A 20,642-nucleotide genomic window follows, 5' to 3' on the forward strand; every position below is an offset into this window, starting at 1 on the left:
AGGCTTCATCTCACACTCTCCAGGGTCTTTCTTACTTTTAATTACTTTTATGATTTGCTAGCATAATGCAGAAAAATATGTATTCAAGTTTTCGTAAAGATTAGATTAAAATGGATTTTTCCCTATCTTGCTAATGTTATCTGATGATTTTAGTATTTGTAATATATGTATTTTTTAAGTTTCAATCCATTGTGATTGCAGTAACCATTTCAGATTTCCTGTCAAATTTATTGCCTCGGGGCATAGGAATAGGGTATTCCCAGATTGCCACCGCAGTCAATAACATCTCATTTTACTGAGTGTGCTTCTTCTATATGAGTGATGGGAGAACTGTTATTTTTAGTCAGCAGAAATAATTCAGTGTGTTGAGGTTACAATTTCTTACTGCCTGTTCATGTGTAGAGAGCAAGGAGTAGCGTGTCCCCGTTTCACAGATACCGAAATTGTGTAAATGCCGGGAGAATTTAGACATTGACAGATAAGGTAATATACTCCAATAGACATGTGGTGACAGAGAATTCAGTTAGATTGCCTCTGTGTGGTCAAGTCCTGTCAGGTAGGACTTGCAAAGTAGGGAAGGACTGAATGTGGCTCTATGGAATGCAGGGATAAACAAGGCAAAAGGTACCTCCAAATACCGCCCCCCCCGCCCCCGTGGTAGTTTGATTCATGTGTCCCCATTAACTTAGGTGTTCTGAATGCTAGATTCCTAGCTGATGGAGATTTGAGAATTAACACCTCCTGGAGGGAGTGTATTGTTGGGGGCGGGCTTATGCGTGTTTAGTCAGTTTCCCCATGCCAGTGTTTGGCACACTCTCCTGTTGCTATTGTCCACCTTATGCGGGCCAGGGGGTGATGTCTACCCTCTGCTCATGCCATCGTTTTCCCCTGCCATTGTGGAGCTTCCCCTCGAGCCTGTAAGCCAAAATAAACCTCTTTTTTTTTTTTTTTCCACAAGCTTCTCTTGGTTGGGTGATTTCTACCAGCAATGTGAACCTGACTGCAACCACCAAAGAAAAAAAAAAGAACACCTGAGGTCCAAGTTCTTACTTTCAAGTTAGTGGGCGACTCTCTCATCTGCACACTGAAGTTACTAATGTTTATAATGGAGACTGGTTCTAAAGATTAGCAGCATGGTATGTGTAGAATCTCCTAGCACTATAAAATTGCTGTGGCCTTCTGTTTAAAGCTACCAGTGGCCCGCCAAATTATAAAATCCATAATTTCATACATGAGAGCTAGATTGGCACATCATATTTTAAATGTTGGAGCTCGTTCATACCTTTAATCCCTGCACTTGGGAGGCTGAGACACAAGTTCAAAACTAGCCTGGATTTACATAGTGAGTTCCAGCCTATCCTGGGCTAAAAAGTGAGATTGTCTCAGAAAACTACAAAATAAAAATACAATGAGGGAAGGAAGGAAAGAAGGAAGGAAGGATTGGTAGAAGGAAGGAAGGAAGGAACTGAGTTGCATAGCTTGCATAGCTCAGTAAAAGCCAAACCACTTTTTTTTTTTGTAGTCTGCACCATGAAATTTAAGGGGAAAAAAAGAAAATAATTGGTGTTAGACTTAAATGCCAATGGTGATCTTCCTTACTTGCATATTGGTATTTTATTCATTTGGAATTTTTTTTTGCAACTAAAGAAGGATTTTAAATGTAATTAAGGCTATTTCTCTAATTATAAAAGTAAATTAAATTTCAATTATTAAGATATCATTTAACATGTGTGTTTTGTGCATGTTCATGTATGTGATCTCACATGTCACATGTGTGGAGATCAGAGGACAGTTTTTGGGTTGATCCTTGCCTTCCACCTCAGTTTTGGGGGCAGGGTAGCTTGGTCACAGCTCCCTGGGCAAACTCCCAGGAAACCCTTCCGTCTCCATTTCTCTTCTCACTACAGGCTCGCTGGGACTAAGAAGCCCACCATAGCTTCTGGCTTCTATGTGAAGTCTGAAGATTCAAAGTCAGGCACTTTATCCACTGAGCCATCTCCACAGCCTTCAATGTTACTTTTGTTGTAAAAATTCACATGTTAATGACTAGAAATAATATAGAGAGGGAAAGTTACAAAAATGTCACTACCCAAAATTTGATCAGCACGGTAAAAGTTGAAAGCATAACTTTTAGAAGTTTTACATCTACATCAATACAATTATATGTTGTAGTCTCCCTCCTGTGGCTGCCACAAAGTACCAGACCAATGGTAGCAAGTGTCAGAAAAGGGTTTATTTTGGCTTACAGACTTAAGGGGAAAGTCCATGAGGGCAAGAGAAAACGTGGGTTGAGCAGAAGCTGGGCCCACCTCCTGGCCAACATGAGGTGGACAATAGCAGCAGGAGACTGTACAAAACACTGGCAAGAGGTGATGGCTATAAGATCCACAAGCCTGCCACCAACAACATACCTCCCACAGGAGGCTCCAGTTCCCAAAATGCTGGGGATCAAGCCTTCAGAAAGTGTAAGTTTATGAGGAACATCTGAATCAAAGCTCCACACATTGATACACACAACATTATCCTCTTAACAAATGTAGGGTATAAATACATGTAATGTCTTTTTACTTGCTTCTGACATAATATATATATTCATGTCAATATAGATTTATGTTATCTTATGTATATTTCTTACATCATTCTGCTAATGTCAGTATTTATATATATACACAATATATATATGTACCATATATATGTTCTATTTATCTATTTATCTATCTATCTATCTATCTATCTATCTATCTATCTATCTATCTATCATATATACCTCCAATGTATGTATATTGGAGGTAGGGACTTGTTTTAGCCCAGGCCAACCTGGTACTTACTATGTAGTCTTAGGCTGGTCTCAAACTCACAGCCATTTTCCTGCCTTGACCTCCCAATTGTGAGAATAAAGGCATGTGTCACCACACCCAACTTTTTAATGTCATTTTTAATGACTAACCATGTTTATCAGAATGTGAGATAGTCTATATATGGTTAGGCATTTAAAGTTTTTCTCCTCATAAACTATTGTTTAAAATATTTTATTTATTTATGTAAGGGAAAGAGAAAGAAGCAGATAGAGAATAAGAGAGAGAGAATGGGTGCACCGTGGCCTCTTGCCACTGCAAATGAACTCCAGATTCATGAGCCACCTTGTGCATCTGGCTTACATGGGTACTAGGGAATCGAACCTCGGTCTTTAGGCTTTGCAGGCAAGCACCTCAACCACTAAGCAGAGCCATCTCTCCTTCCCTTAAACTATTTTAAATTTATATGTATTTAAATGTTAAGCTTCCATGTCTTTACATTTCTGCATACTCTTCAGTTACTTTCTTAGGATATGTAGAATTACTCTGGCTAAAGGTTCACACATTAACTTTTTATATTTTACCAGATTGCCCTCTGGAAAAAAAAAGTTGTTTTTTTTGTTTTGTTCATTTTTTATTTATTTATTTGAGAGCGACAGACACAGAGAGAAAGACAGATAGAGGGAGAGAGAGAGAATGGGCACGCCAGGGCTTCCAGCCTCTGCAAACGAACTCCAGACGCGTGCGCCCACTTGTGCATCTGGCTAACATGGGACCTGGGGAACCGAGCCTCGAACCGGGATCCTTAGGCTTCACAGACAAGCGCATAACCGCTAAGCCATCTCTCCAGCCCTAAAAAAAAGTTTTTATTTAAGCACAATGGGAAATTTTTAAGTCTATAAAATATGGAGATTTAATTTAAGAGTATTTATTTTTAACACCGTTTTCCAAAGAGAAGGCCGCATAAAGTGAGGATTTGTTCCAATGAGAGCAAATTGGAGAAAACATGAATTAGGATATAGTAAAAGTATTAAAATACAGTTAAAACTGAACTTTAAGATAACTACATAGCTGATGAGACAAGATTCTTCTTTGAAGAAATCCAGTGGGTCTTGAGAGATAGCTTAGAGGTTAAAGGCATTTGTTCACAAAGTCCTATGGTCCTGGTTTGATTTCCCAATACCCACATAAAGCCAGAGGCACAAAGTAACGCATATGTAGAGTTCATTTCTGCCTGTTTCTAAGAAAGGAAGGGAGGGAAAGAGGGAGGAAGGAAGGAAGGAGGAAAAGAAAGAAGAGAACCCTATCTAAACAAAGATGGTAAGATAGTGATACCAACATTCTGAAATCCCCTATAAAATACTAATGTAGGCAAACATTGACAATGGCTGATGAAAACATTAGGTGATGAACTTTATAGTGAACCAGGCTGATAAGCACACTGATAATTTTACCAACATGAAAAGAGGACAGCCAGTTTTTTGTTGTTGTTGTTACCTACTCTTTATGTAACAAACTACAAAATATACACACAACATTCTTTATGATGCAGTCTTGTCTGGTAAGCATTGAAATTTATAGGAAAGACAGGATAGAGAAAAATCCATTAAAAGACACAAAGGACTGCATTCAGCAAATTCCAGAATGACAGTGTGTGTCATACTTGGCAGAACAAAAGAGAAAAGGAAGATTTTTTTAAAGCATTAAATTGTGAGAAAGAAAAAGAGAAGAGTGTTTCATAAATAGCTTGAGTATACCTGAAAAGACATTTCAAACATTAAATGCTACAGTCTTGCTTCAATAATTAATCTCTCAAGCAAAGGATGGACATATTAATAATGAGATGATCTGAGACCATTAATGACACTGGGGAATAATTGTTAGCTATTGAATATGATATGACTGAAATTAAGAGTATGGGACTGAAACATGTGTAGAAAAAGGAGGCTATCCATGATGGGCTTTGAAATAAGCAAACTTATGTTGCAGATGCAATAATATTGTTCATCATGTGATGATGGGTGAACCTGAAGTTAAGAAGCTGAGTGCATTGTATTTGGTTTACTACGATTATGATTTTGGTCTCCCTCCCCACATGAGAACATCTAATTTTAACACATGACATCTCAATGTCTACTATGTTAGTTTCAAACCTTACTATTTACAATTTGATTTTTATTATAGCTGACAAGAAATATGTTATTGAATTATTCTTAGCCCTCCATGTTCCTGGGAATTACTTTTGTCACATGCAAATGATAGCTACTGATTTTCTGTGGTAACATTACTTTGAGATAACTTTAGCATCATTTATTTATCTAAAATATAGTCTTTGGTGTTATTTATATCCGTTGAACTATTTACCATCATGGCCACTTCTAGAGATACTTTTTTCCTATCCATGAAAACAGTTTCTTTTTTTAAATCAGTGATTCTTTGGCATTTTTGGTATTTTTGATTCTGAAGATGTGTGTGTGTGTGTGTGTGTGTGTGTGTGTGTGTCATTTTTGCATGTTATTAGCAATGCTTACCAGGTTTAAGTAATAATTTTTTTAAAAAAATTGAGTTTTAAAGTACGACAATTTTCCATTTTTAAGTTCTTCTTCCTTAAATGTACGTGTTCTTTTCTATATTTTCTGTGATCCCAGTATAGGCACTAAGGAATGCTGCAATGCTTTAGTGAAATTCTCTCATGGGGCGGCGGGGGGGAGACCAAAATCAATTCAACTCATCTATGTTATAGAAATCAATTTGAGATCTAGGAGGTTGAAACTGATCTGATGAAACTTATGCTTAGAGTTAATAGTGATCACATCTGGCTTCTTTATGCACAGCCTGTGGCCATATGTGGAAAAGAATATTTTCATTGTAATTTGGTCATCAAAACTCACTTCATGGGCTGGAGAGATTGCTCAGTGGTTAAGGTACTTGCCTGCAAAACCTAAGGACCCAGGTTTGATTCACCAGGTCCCATATAAGCCAGATGCACAAGGTGGTGCATGTGTCTGGAGTTTGTTTGCAGTGGCTAGAGGCCCTAGCACACCCATTCTTTCTCTCTCTCTCAACCTCTCTCTTTCTCTCTTCCTTTTCTCTGTCTCTAATAAGTAAATAAAAATAAATAAATCACTTTATGATGATTAAATGACAAAATTTAATAACATTGATGTACTAAATAAAAGTGCTGAACATGCTAGTGAATTCAAAGGTGTCCCAGAAAATTACCAGTTTTCTTCAGGAATGGAAGAAATCAAAAGGGGTCTCATGAAAATGGACAGCATGTTGAAGGAAGTAAATTGACAGACACTCTGAAATTATTTGTGTGAATATCAAAGGGAAAGGCACATGGTGGGACCTTTAATTAAAGGGAAGAAGATCTGAGAGGAGCAGAAGGAGGACAAAAAGCAGACAACCACCAGCATATGTTTCTTAATGAAGAGAAAGTTCTTTTCGATCAGCCAATGGAACAGTTCACACTTTTGTCCTCTCTCCCTCCACCCTTAGTGGCGGCTATGACCGTGACAATGCTGACATTGCTGTCTGGTATACATTTAGGGCAAATCCTTTCACTTTGAGACACTCCTCTGGTAACTGGGCTGGGTTTGAATCAGTATCCCTTCACACTCTCAGATCTATGAAGAAGGATGGCATCTTCAAGACAGACAACGTTGGGCTGATGAAGTCGTGAAGTCTTTGCATAGACTAGAACTGAAGATGAATGACCGTCCAGGGGCCCATGCGGCTACTGTGCAGAGCATAGTAAGCACCGTGCTCTCACGAACAGAGACTCCAGCCAGCCTTGAATATTAGCTCTAGTCGGCTCTATAGCGGCTTCGATTAACTGCCTTCCTGGTGTGTGCTGGAAATCAATCAATTCGATCCTTATTTTTATGTTTAAAATTATTTATTTATTTGTGTAGGGTGGGGGCATGCACCAGGGTCTCTTGCCACTGCAAACAAATGCTGAGGAATTGAACCTAGGCAAGCAAGTGCTCTCTCTCCAGGCTCCATTCACTCTTTCAAAGTCCAGTACAGCTGCCCTTATATCCTCTGCAATTTTGTAAGTCAGTTCCTGTAAGATACATGTACAACTGATATCGACATCTAAACACTATTATATTATTATCTTGGGCATTGACAATGAGAAAGTGATGTCAATTAATTGAATGTAGTTTTGAGGTACATTGTAAATGAACATGAAGAAATCAAACAGTATCCATGGGATATTTAGTCTGAGTCATGATTGTCAGCATTTGTGCTTTGTAGGAGGAAAAGACACATTCGACCAACTAATGTCAGCTATTAGTTGTTATTACACACACAGCATGAGCCTGGATACTGCAGAGGAAAACATGGGACATAACCATAATTCTTGTCACTGCAGAGCACTTCATACTTACTGCTCCCCAAGACTCTCACAGTAACATCAAGAGAAGCACCAAAGTTATTAGAACGCAAAGGTATTGTGCAAGGGAAGCAAGGCTCAGGACAGTTGTAGGTTTGCAAGCAGTAAGTATCAGAAATGGAATTCCACAGGCTTTCTTTTGGGGGGTGTGGCAAGTTGTTAGCCATCTTATAGGATTTGAAAGCTCTGCCCCATGATACTTTCTAAAAAGAGAGCCTCCAAAGAAACAGTGGTAGAACTCCTCCCCTGTGTTACCTCCTGAAACCCATCAGTCCAGAAAGTTCTCATTTTTTAGTTATTGAAAGAGCCCTGTTCTAGTAACTGATTCATTCCTATTTATTATTAAATGCTACATCTCATAACTAATTCAAACTCTTCCCCATGCCTGCTTTTGCAACAGCAGACTACATTTATTACTCTTGGAGGGTTATAAACTTGGCGAGGTTATCAGTTCCTTCGGACCCAATTTCCCCCTCATCTTAGTCCACCTGATGCTGTTATGACAAACACCAGACCCTGGGCAACTTGCAAAGAGCAGGCTTTTATGTCCTAACATCCTGGATGCTAGAAAGTCCAGGGTCCAAGAAGCTGTTGGATTCTTAGTACATCATTTAATAGCAGAGGTAGAGGCTTTAGAAAGGTAAAAGAGGGGAAGGAATGCTGTCATCTCACAGGGCAGGAGTATAGGAGAGAGCACAAGTGTCATTTTATGGTGGCCTAAACCCATTATTTTGTGAGGTCAGAAGCCCTGTGAGTCAGATATTTTCCATTAGGTGTCCAATAAAAAAATCTTTTAATTTTTAAATTTTATTTATTTTTTATTTATTTGAGAGCAACATAGACAGAAAGAGGGAGAGAAAAAGAGAGAGAGAGAAAATGGGCGCTCCAGCACCTCCAGCCACTGCAAATGAACTCCAGACGCATGTGCCCCCTTGTGCATCTGGCTAACGTGGGTCCTGGGGAATCGAGCTTCAAACGAGGGTCCTTAGGCTTCACAGGCAAGTGCTTAACCACTAGGCCATCTCTCCTGCCCAAGAAAACTTTTTATAACAAATACATAAAATATGAAATAAAATTGATCACATAATCTATTCCACATACACATTGAAAATTTTATATAGTTCTCAAACCACAGTTAAAAAAATAGGTTCATATGGTAATAGGTCATTCACAGGGAAGCTAATGTTTTCATGGTATATGCACTCACTGACCCACTAGAAGATCATGTGCAGTCGTTAGAGGTTTACTCCATTGTGGAGAACTACCCTGTGGAGACAAACGGCCAACATTAGCAGCAGCAATGTATTTTTTTTTTTCAAATGACCAATCCTGCTTTAATTAAAAATGCAAAAAAAAAAAAAGCTTTCATAATGGGTTTTTCTGCTACCTCAAAGCTATGCAGAACACCTAGAATGTATAGAGAATGAAGGACCGTGCTTTACTGAGTGGAGCTGACGCAAATATTGCAAGATATGCCCCATCCCTGGCTATAGCCCAACGATGCCCATAGCAACCTCTGCAGTATTGTGATAACAAAACACCCCACGAATTTGGAAATTGCCCCTAGGGAGTCGCATCATTCCAGTTTAAAACCTTGGCCCTGAAGCCTTGGGAAGCAGAGAAATCTTGTCTACCCTTCACCCTGCTTCCGGCTCCCAGGTTTCCAGGTGTCTGGCAGAAAGACAGAGAAGGGAAGGGACCTCCTGGAAAGGTTGTAGCTCCTTCCTGTGGGAGTTGCTGATCCAATTCATCTGTCCATGCTCCGTGTGTTTGGGCAAAGTAACTGTCACCTCTGCAGAGGGCTGAGTCCATTCCCTCGATGCTTGAGGAAAGTACTGCCTGGGCTATGGAGAGCTTCTATTTCAGCTACCTGGGGAAGCTATGTGTGAATGGGCTACTCATGTGTGATTGTTTTCCTGTGTCCTTCTTTCTACGTCCTGTGTGGAGCCCTTGGCAGATCCCACAGCTCGAGTTTCATCTCCATACCATTTAAAATACTGCTCCAGGGCTGAAGAGATGGCTTCGTAGTTAGGGTGCTTGCCTGTGAAGACACTAAGGACCCAGGTTTGATTCCCCAGGACCCATGTAAGTCATATGCACAGGGTGATGCATGCATCTGGAGTTGGTTTGCAGCACCCATCTTCTCTCTCTTTCTCTTTTGCTCTCCCTCACTTTCTCTCAAATAAATAAAAAATAGAAAGAATCAAATACTGCTCCAGTAAAAGGTCCCACTTCATATTTCCCCAGTGGAACCCACCCACCCTTCACCCCACAATTACCCAGGAGGATATGATGTAGGGTACTGGAGGCCACTGTTGGGAAATCAGATACCTTTATCTCCTTCCTAACAATCTTTAAAACAATTTTGGTGACCCCTCCCTCGGCTCTACTTCAGAGTGGAAGAGAACTTCTGGTGCTCTTTTCCACAACTTCCACAAAAATGGACAGTGCGAAGGGTTATCAGAGACTTGTGTCTTTGTTATGCTGGAGAGATCTGAACACCTGAACGATGGATGGAGATGTGGAAATCTTTTAACTTTGTAGCAGGACACCCTCTCTTTTGTAAAATGCTAACACTCACTCTTTATTGCCACTTATTAAAGCATTAATAAAATAATGAATCGTACAAAATAATGACTTAACAAGCATTTCCTTCCCCAACACGAAGGCCCTATTTATTCATTGATGATATATTTTTTTTAGTGTCTAACTCAGTGCCTTGTTTAATGGTCAGTCAACTGTAAATGAATTAACCATTTTTATCTGTGATTACATAGCTGGCAGGTAACTACCAAAAATTCAAGTCAGAGCACACAAACAGCATGCTCATCTCTCTTCTGAGTGTTTCTTTTTTTGTTTTTTTTTGGGGTTTTTTTGTTGTTGTTTTTTTCCCCTAATACATGCTACTGCCACTCATAGGAAGAAAAATGTTCCATTTTTTTCAGGAAATTCATTATTTGCTTCTTAACATTACTATTTATATGTAAATAAAATTTGTTTATTTGAATAGCTTATTGAAGCTCAATTATATTTGATTAATACAAATGGCAGGCACTTATTTAAATAAACTTTAAGTATTGTCATAAATAAAAGGATAACATCTAAAAATCTAATGTGCATTTTTCATTTTAAAATAGGGATAAATGAGCACTAGATTGTTCATCATGATGGATGCACAGTTCTGGTATCAGAGTAAGGATGTGTGAGAAATCAGACCCATAGACTTTATCTGTAAGCCTGTTATCTAACAGCTAAGACAGTTTTTGACAAAATAATGCCCTCCTGTGGAAAAAGAAAAGGATGAAGGAAAGAAAGAGAAAGAGAGAGAGAAAGGAAAGGAGGGAGATAGGGTCAAAAGCCAATGAATGGGGCTGGAGAGATGGCCTAGCGGTTAAGCGCTTGCTTGTGAAGCCTAAGGACCCCGGTTCGAGGCTCGGTTCCCCAGGTCCCACGTTAGCCAGATGCACAAGGGGGCGCACGCGTCTGGAGTTCATTTGCAGAGGCTGGAAGCCCTGGCGCGCCCATTCTCTCTGTCTCCCTCTATCTGTCTTTCTGTCTGTGTCTGTCGCTCTCAAATAAATAAATTAAAAAAAAAAAAAGCCAATGAATGATAAGTGTTGAGTGTTGTCAGGGTCTGTCTCCTAAACCCTGGTACTGATTATCAGGTTCAGCATGGAAGCAGCACTCTTGCTCCCCAATTCCTGTGTGGATTCAGCTGTGGCTTGGCTGAAATGTGAGGGGTAGTTTAGCTAGAGGCTCTTAAGAGCTCATCACTAAAGTCGACTTAAAACTCAGCCACCACAGCTCAGGGAATTTTGTGGAACAGAGGGCAGAAAGACTATAAGAGACACAGCTTGAGACATCATGCCCAGAGACATTCCCTCTCCACCAAAAAAATGTAACTGACTGTTGCTCCTACAACGCCTAACCCACAATCCCATGGGGGAATACCTGCAACCATAGTGAGGAGGGTCCCCAACGAAATGGGGGCAGGGACGAGGAAAAAGAGGGTCCCAACACGTGATGGATTCATACAAAACCTCTTGTTCACAGTAATAATAATAAACATTAAGAAAATACAACAATAGTCTTGAATGCTATTTACATGTTCCGTTTCTTCACTGAGTTTGATTTTGTGCAAAGTGATGGTGAGAAACAAAGGCTCTGCATCAAGTTCATACCTCACCAGCTTTTCCCCATTTGACTTTCACACGCGGTAGATTGAAATACCTAGGAGACCTAAGAAGGCCTTTCATCCGTCAGCTAGCTCTATGTCCTAGGAAGCAGACAGATATTCTCAGATTTCTCTAACCTCTTTAAAACACAGTGACACGCAAAGAAGACAGTAAATCTACGGTTCAAAGAATGAGGGGGCACCTTGTCTGCAGAGAATTTAAACACAATCATAAAGGCAACCAAGGGTCTGGCTGCTTTTTATTAATGTCATTCATCATCTCGTTGATGAAACATTCTCTGGCCAGGAAAGAAATCCGCCACCTCCAACCCCACCTTGAAATGACAGTCTTAAACCAAAGCTTTCATTTATTTCTTTTTCCTTAGAACATCAGCAGCATTATAAAAATCATATTTTCTAGCTGAAACCATCCAACATGACTCTCCTAAAATGTAAACATTACTTTTTGAACTATTGGTCTGGAAGGGAATGGGATTCTGCCAAGAACTGAGCCCAAGGGAGGCTGGGGGAGGGGGGGAGTTTTCTGTCTATTATATGTCCTTTAAAAAAAAAAATCATCCCTCTATCTGGACTATGCCCACTTAACATGTCTCAGACATGCACTCAAGATATATGCTCTTGAGCACATAGCTTCCCACTTTTTCAAAAACATCTTAGGTCTAATTCAACCTACAAGATTAAATTCCTAGAGGTCACACATGGCATCCAATTCATTTTGTAATGGCCACAGAACTTGGGTCAAGGTTCTTGATGGAGTGATCACTCACACTTTGCTGTCTGAACGATTAAAAAGTACATGATTGTCTCATAATGAAGCATGTTGCATTAAAGCTTATCATTTATTAAGTCAGTATTTATTGATTGATCATTGATTATGGATTAGGTACCCATTTTGAGATACTGAACAATTTTTCATATGCCCCTGAATTTCTTTGAACAGTTCACACATTCAGGATTTTGGGGGGATTCAGTTTTTTTAAAAAACACAAAATCATAAAAATATTTTAAAAAATAGGGCTGTAGAGATGGCACAGTGGTTTAAGGCACTTGCTTGAAAAGAATGACAGCCTAAATTCAATTCCCTAGTACCCATGTAAAGCCAGACACACAAAGGGACACTGTGTTTGGAGTTTGTTTGCAGAGGCAGAGGCTCTGGCAAGGCCGCCGTCATTCATTCATTGATTCATTCTTTGTCTCTCAAATAGGTAAATAAGATCTAAACATATTAATACACACACACACACACATGTGTCTATATATATATATATATATATATATATATATATATAGAGAGAGAGAGAGAGAGAGAGAGAGAGAGAGAGAGAGAGAGAGATTCTCTACTCATATTGTGCTTTAGCTAGTAGGTCTTAAAGGAGGTCTGAACTAAGTAGCTAAGCCCCAAAAGTCAATGATCCTTATGTGAAACAAAATTTAAAAGAAAACTAACATTTCAATGCAAAATTTCCAATTTCCATTTGGGGAATCTTTTCAATATTTAAACATCTGGCCATTGCAATAAATTATGAATGTACACATTTGTATAGAAAGGGTTATGAATGTTTGTGTACCTCTCTCTGTCTCTATCTCTCTCTCTCTCTCTCTGTGTGAGTGTGTGTGTGTGTGTGTGTGTGTGTGTGTGTGTCTGTGTGTGTGTGTGAGCATGCATGCTAATATTATAACTGAAGAGAAAATGCAGGAAAAGGAGGTGTGCCCCTGTGCCTGGGAAGAAAAGCACTCTGAGTCATAGGAGATTCTCTTTCCTTATCGCCAGTGCCTCTGACACTCACGAGAAGTTCACAGAGCAGAGCTCACTTGGGTGAGGTCATGTGCAATAACAAGGTGATGGTGTTTAAGTGAAATCACATGGACATGTAAAGTTTTGTTATGGCCCTGCCTTAGAGGAATCATGTTGTCCACGCAGCACCTGGGAGCAGGTCCGTGTTGTGGTGGAGCTGTGAGATTCGATGCTGCCCCTCTGTTCCTGCAAGCGGAGGAGTCCCTGTCTCTGCTGCTAACCCTAAGGATGACCTGTGGCTTTGTGGTGGGAATTCCTAAATGAATCTCTGTACAGCACAAAAACTACCACCACACAAAATATTATGCTATATCATTTTATCAGTTGGGGACTCCAAACGGTGATGGCAATTCTCAATGGCATATCGTCTGAAAAAGAAAAAAAATCGACCACTTAAAATAGTACTTGCCAATTTCTGTATTCCATTTTCCTTGCTGCATCGCCTTGTTTCCTAAGAACCTGTAAGGTGCTGGTTTCCTCATTTTGCTGAGTGATTGCAGCTGTGCCGCTCAGGTAGAGGAGGAACTTAGAATCTTTCTGTCTTTTTAAAAAATTTTTTCCAGTGTCTGGGACCAGGCCTGGCCCAGACAGTTTGCATAAATATTTGTTAAATTAATGTGTGAAGGACCCAATGAACAAATGGCTTAGTACAGTAACTCATCGCTGTGATTTTTTTTTTTTCTGTGATCTGTTCAACTTTTTGACTTGATGGCTTTTGACTATAATGCCTGAAAGACTTTGAATGTAATCAAAAGGTGCCCCCCTCAAAAAAAAAAAAAACTAGTAAAACGTCAAGCCTGATACTTATAAGATATGTGCTTAATGAACCTATCTTAACAGAGGGAAGAAAGATGCTCTGACCGGTTCCTACACTGGACCAAACTACAGCTTATAAGTAATTCCCGAGGTAACTGACAAAGGGTCAGTTTACAGGCTTCAGCCTGCGGCTGGGTCAGATTGCCATCTCCGTGTGGTTCAGCCTCCTGCCATGTCCCAGACAATCTGTCTGTCATCACAGAGCAGGTGGCCAGGCAGCACTGTGTGGGTGTGGATATGATGACCGTGTCAGTTGCTAACCAGGGCCTGCTCTGCATCAACAAGGAGGCCATCAGAATTAAGTTGCAATTTGCACTGGACAAGGGCCAAAGAGTTCAGTTGACTCTATAAGGAAAATCCATCTTCTTTCTACATAGCCCAGTCCCCTTGCAGTGGACAGTGTGGATTCCATTAATTCATCCATTACACACCGAACACTGCTCTAGATTACAAAGTAGACAGAGTGCTCAACAGGGCAGACATGCCCCATGCTCAGAGACAGGACTTTCTTGATTACATCTCCCATGCTGTTTATGTCTTTGTCAAGCAATTACAATAACCACTGCTGCTTCTTAAACATTCAGAATAGCCCTTAAATATTTGTATTTTTATTTACATTTCTAAGAATAGGTTCTGGTTTGTTTTTTTTTTTTCATTCTGTTAAATATTGTGAATCAGACTATGAAGCAGGCTGTGCTTGGTATATGTGAACCTTTTTACACGTCTTTACCAATCCTTGGCTAGTTGACTTTAGGCCAGTAGTTTTATTCTATGGCTTAATCTTAGAACTATTCAGGGAACTTAAAAAAAAGCACCAAAATAAATTTTAAGAAAGCAGCCCTTTGTCACACGGTGTACACACGTGACCTTGAGCAAGAGAAAGGGAACTTTCAAGCATGGGACTCAGGGCGAAGTAGGTTTGTTCAAACCACCTAGCTAATCTTGGGCAAATCCTTTTATATAACGGTTCTCAATCTATGAGATAAAAATAACCATAGGTCCTCTGCCTACTTCATAAGGATATCAATATCAACATTAAATCTTACCCAATATTCTTTTCTAAAAATTGTTTTTTATTTTATTTATTTATTTGAGAGTGACACAGAGAGAGAGAGAGAGAGGGAGAGAGAATGGGCACATCAGGGTCTCCAGCCACTGCAAACGAACTCCAGATGAGAGTGCCCCCTTGTGCATCTGGCTAACATGGGTCCTGGGGAATCAAGCCTCGAACTGGGGTCCTTAGGCTTCACAGGCAAGCACTTAACCTCTAAGCCATCTCTCCAGCCCTTACCAAATATTCTTAATACCTCCACTAATAACTTAGTTATTTTGCTGTACCCTTGAAAGAGAACTAATCCAAGGACAGTTATGTTTCTGTGGGACATGACGATATTTAATAAAAAAGAGAGACTATGGAATGTAGATATTGGAATTTACCTGTTCGTGATGAATAAACTTCTTACATTGCAGAGTGTGAATCTGAACTGCAGAGAGATGAGAACATACAGTCTTATTCTCCAAGGGTTACCTAGGTTAGTAGGATCTGCATCTATACACTCAGACAAATATAGACACCCATGCGTTCAGTCTGCTTTCCCACAAGTCCCTGTCTTAATCACCATTGTCAAGGGCTACTGCCTGGGTATTTTGGTAATCCCTAAGACACTGGCAGTCCTCAGCATTCTAGTCAGAGAATGGCAAATGAAGATGCCGTGAGGGAGCCATACATCATAGCTGGGGCCCCAGAAAGGAGATTTATTGAGAGAGCTGATGGGCTGTTTCTCAGGGACACTGCTTCAGAAATGGATGGCAAGGAGCAGCTTCCTGACACACAGCCCCCTTAAGGGGCTCATCCTGTATACAGGGAGTCCTTGAGTCAATGCTGAAGTGAATTTAGGCAAACTCACTGCAGACATCTGTGTTCTCAAGATAAAGTTCTCTGTTGATAAAAAATTAATGTTACAAACAAATCATAGTTGTAGTGGCATTTGCTTAAAATTTCTCTCTGAAATTCTACTCACAGATTGAAACAAAATGAGATAAAGTTCATACCTAGCTGTAAAAGAATAGAAAAAAAATATATAAATAAACATAGTCAGAGTCTGTCTTGATGTAATCAGAAAGTTCAAGCAGCCTTTTGCATTCTTTGCAAAGAAAGTGTTCTCCTACTGGAGAAACAGACATTGTTTTCTGGTATACTCATTGTACAAATTTTGTATCACAGAAACCAAGCATTATCGTTAGAGTTAATCACACATACTGATTATGGAGAAAGTGTGCAATATTTTATGTATAGGGATATGATTTCTATAGAACTTCACTACAACCAATGATAGCAAATCATTCACTGAGTGACTTCCATGACCAATAAATATGTCAAGAATATTATATATATTTTATCCTTCTTGCAACTTCTTCAGGGAAGATTTTTATGATCCAGATTGCCCAGGCAAATATATATATATATATGCATTCTAGAGGTTAACAAACATCACTAAGGTCACTGAGCCCAAGAAGAGCTGTAAATCCAACCCTGGTATTTTGACTCGTAAGCATTGGCTCTTAACCAGACATTTGTCTTTTCTGCTCAGATAATGATTTTGTCACCAAGTAACCATGGGTAAAGTTGTGGGGTCTGGAGCTGTGGATTAACGTTTCCTTAGTGTGTTGGAGCGCAGAAATGGAAAATGAAAGTGTCAGGCTGTAGTCCAGTCTTGGCCTAAAGCTTGCTCAAATGTAGAATTATAGGCCTCTGATGCCCTAAAACTATGCCAAAGCCACTGGTGGTGGAGGAAGTAGGTAACCCCTCATTGATGGAGCACGGGAGGGAAGATTGTCCTTGCAAGTTAGCCAGCTGTTCTCACTCTGTGAATTTCCATACCGTAACAGGGCCACTGTGATAGGGGAATGAAACTGGTGTTCAGCTGGTCAAAGCAAGCCCAGAAGTTAAAGTCCAAGGCCAGGAACAAGCCCAAGAGAAAGGGAAGACTAGCTCTGGCAGCCAAGCCAAGATCCCCATAGACTCCCTAAAGCAAAGAGCCTAGATCCAGTGAGCCCAGTCGAGAGCCTGAAGGAAATCAAGCTCCTTAGACAGGGTACGTAGGTACTATGAAGCCCCGCTCCCTGGCCAGGCTCAGTTTGCTACACACCTTTTTCTTATACAGAGATTGGTATGAGACTGAGCACAAGAAAGTCCAGAATGCAAGAGTGCTTCAGGCTGACAGAGTAGAAAAGGAGGTCAGCGGTGACCAGGACGTAATTAACAGGTTTCCAGAAGAGCCAGGCAATGGGAATAAACAAAATAGTAGAACTTCTTGTCCAGGTAATTCAAAGAAAAAAAAAATGAAAGATAACAGAAAAAAAAATTATTTTCTGTGTGATCAGAATCACTGCATGTACCAACGCAGCACTGTTGCTTTTAATTTGATCCCCTTGAACCGAAGTCTAAGTTTTGTTTTTTTTTTTTTGAGTCCATAATTCACATTATTTACACTTGGCCCCAAAATGCATTTGTTGAAGGACCTTACAAAGGTTTGCTGGGAAACAACACGTGAGCATCTGAGCCATATCTTAGCATATTACTGTGGAGCCTCGTATGCTGTTGGGCTGTGATATTTCGGTTGGTACTAGTACTAGTGGAGGTTGCTGAAATAAATTCCAAGACTCTTCCCCCAAAAAAACATAGCAATCAATATATGTGAGTACTAACTACTATTGCTACTGGATGGAGAGCTCCACCTTCTTACATAATGTGTTTCTGTTTTCTGAACTATCAGGCTGCAACAGCGTCATGACTTCCAGCTGTAGTCTCTCTCCCAGGTGGTGTAGGTTCTGATAACTCTTGCAATAAAAATCCAGTCATGTATGACATTTAGAAGGTAGGGAGCAAAAGGTTTGACTTGCCTCGGGGTAATGGAGTCATTATAATGATGCCCTTAATGAGAACTGAAAGGCAAAGAAAATTAGAAACTCAGGCATTGAGCCAAATCAACATGGGTACAAGGTTGCCTCTTAATGGTTCAATTTAAAAAAAAAAATACATTTAATATGTGTTTTTCCCCCCATGAACCCAAGTTAACCTGTCCATTTTGCCTGGACAATAGAATCGATAAAGAAGACGAGGCTGTAGTTTCATGGCTTCTCATCTGCTGATACAGTGGACACTGGGAACATAGAGAAGCAAAAACCCAAGGTTCTTGCAACCCCATGCCACGCAGGCTTACACTTCCAAGAAAATCACAAGCTTTCCCTACGCAGCCCATAAAAGCAAAAGCAGGCCACACCCTTTGGACAAGATGGACCCCAGGGACACCTCTCGCTCAGCCTTACGCCACCCTTTCACCGTCCCTTCCACTACTTGGTGCTCTGGTTCCAATGGCTGGAGCCTTTAGCGACAAGGTTATGGCAATGTCATTTTAGAAGGCAGCCACGTTTCTCTCCAAGCCCCTTTGGTGGACTGTGAGCCAAAAATCTGCCTCTCACACTCCCTGGAAGTCGGGAGTCGAAGGCAATTTTTGGCTGAGGACGTACTCAGGCAGAATATGGGTGACCTATTGCGCTGCCCCAAGTCAGCAGTGTGCGGCTGAGCTGCCGCGTGCACATGCGGAGGATGGATCCGGGCATCCTTGCAAGCCAAGGAGCCAAAGCCGATGTCCAGAGCTACTAGAGGGATACCATGCCCCCTTGCTAAGTGCAGTGAGTTCTCTTCAGATACCGTCAGGGGCATGTAAATTTGCTAGAAATGCACATCCAGTTCTGAAAAAGAAACTTTAGTCGCCGCGTCAGTCACGCCCTCAGCGGGTTCGGTGAGCACTGTCCTTAGAGCAGCGGTTTTTTTCAAACTCTCTTCACGTAGAAATGGACCAAGGAACATAACAGCGTATCACTGATGCCTGGGTGCCCCCTCCCCCAGGGATTCCAGTCATTCAGTGTGGGGTGTGGCCTAAGCACTGGGACTCCTTTAAAAAGAAAGCTCTCCAGGAAGAAGAGGTGCAGCCAGGGTGAAGAACCAGTGGTCTGTGTCCAGAGAAGGGTTACTTCCACTAACCCATTCCCTCTTGCCACAGAGTAAAACTGGGGTTCCTGGAGCCCGGGTCTCTCTTTTCCTAAGGCCTAACTGCCACAGCTGATCAGTAAGTATGAGGGAAGAGCCCTGCTCACGAATTTGACCTAACTTTGGCCCCTGCTTGGCAGATACCCTCCTGTCATCTTCCTTCTCTAGAAGCTCCGGGGGGCCCCCCACCCCGCCTTGGTAAAACCACAAAGGCTGATATCAATTGTTGCTTTGAAAAAATACTAACTTTTGTAGGTCCCCTTGAGATCCAAAACCTGACAGTCTACTTCGTGGTCTGCATTCCCAGGTGTGTCTGATGGGCAGCCAGGTTTGGGAGCCACTGAATTGCACACCCCAGTAGGTCTTAGCCTTTCAACCCCACATGCGGAGTCAGTAAAGGATTTGAAAGGATGAATGAGCTGTCAGGAAAAGCAAGGGCCCCGCTGCAGCGCTCTTATTAATTACGGGGAAGTGATGTTGGCAATGATAAGGTTTCTGATGGAAAGGGCAGTGAATGGTTCGTGGATTGCTGCATTAGGTCTTTTCCTAACTCAAGACTCCTTTCTTCTAAAACCCGCACCACACCGGCAATCACTTAAAGGGCCTCTTCTTGCTAGCTATTCCCAGGTGAGCTGCAATCTTTGAGGGAAATACCAACACCGGCTGTGTGTGTGTGTGGGGGGGGGCAGCATTCTGAGTTTGAGGTTGGGAAAACCCCAGTTGCAAATCCTCATCCGCCTGTGTCAGCATCTAGTGGCTAGCGTGCCTCTCAATTGGAAGGGAAAACACAGACTAAGGCTTTAAAAAAATACATCATTGACACATCATCTCCTGATCCCTTTGCTTAAAAGAAAGCATCTATGAGCAGAGTAGAGTACGGAGGAAGATAGATGTGGAGTAACAGATTCAGAGGTGAGAAACGGGGGGGGGGCGAGTTGGGGAGGTCAGGGCTGTGGGTGGACTAGGGGAGGAAGGTGCTGGGGAAAAGTTGCCGCCGCGCGGCTCTGCGGGCATCCTGGGCGCGGGGACCAGGGGGATGCACTCCAGGGGTCGAGGAGGGGAACCCTCTCGCCCCGCAGCCTGCAGATTCCAAGAGGCCAAGACCCAGGGTGGGGCTAAGGCGTGGGGGGAGTGTGGCTGGGTAGATCTCAGGGGTCAAGACACCAGCACTGTGGCACGTGTATCCTGGGCCATAGAGTCGCGAGCTCCCTGCTAGGTGGAAGGGCGTGAGCTTGGAGCAGGGAGGAGGGTGAGGGAGGAAGGAGAAGGGAGGAGGAGAAAGGAGGGAGAGGGAGGAGGACGAGGGAGAAGGAGAAGGAGGACGGAGAGGGAGGAGGAGTAAGGAGAGGAAAAGGAAGGACGGAGAGGGAGGGGGAGGAGAGAGCGAGCAGGAGGAGGGAGAGGGAGGAGGGAGAGGGAGGAGGAGGGAGAGAGAGCAGGAGGAGGGAGAGGGAGGAGGAGGGAGAGAGAGGAGGAGGAGGGAGAGGGAGGAGAAGGGAGAGAGAGCAGGAGGAGGGAGAGGGAGGAGGAGGGAGCGCGCCGCCCGCCCGCCCGCGGGTCCTCCCCGCCCGTCCGCGCTCCCTCGC

The 20,642-nt window shown here is 41.8% G+C and overlaps 1 protein-coding gene across 2 annotated transcripts in view; it reads left to right on the top strand.

Moving 5' to 3' along the window:
- Window positions 1-20,642, top strand: part of Slc8a1 (solute carrier family 8 member A1) — a 383,059-nt gene that overhangs the window by 41,058 nt on the left and 321,359 nt on the right. The window contains exon 1 of one of the 2 annotated variants that reach the window (XM_045137165.1): window positions 19,882-19,968. The exons of the other annotated variant lie outside the window; for it this stretch is intronic. The gene's annotated coding sequence lies outside the window, so the exon portion shown is untranslated. Of the gene's footprint in view, window positions 1-19,881; window positions 19,969-20,642 lie in introns of those variants that run through there. 2 annotated transcript variants of the gene reach the window in all.

The sequence above is a fragment of the Jaculus jaculus genome, chromosome 18, assembly GCF_020740685.1.
Source record: "Jaculus jaculus isolate mJacJac1 chromosome 18, mJacJac1.mat.Y.cur, whole genome shotgun sequence".
Taxonomy (NCBI): Eukaryota; Metazoa; Chordata; class Mammalia; order Rodentia; family Dipodidae; genus Jaculus; species Jaculus jaculus.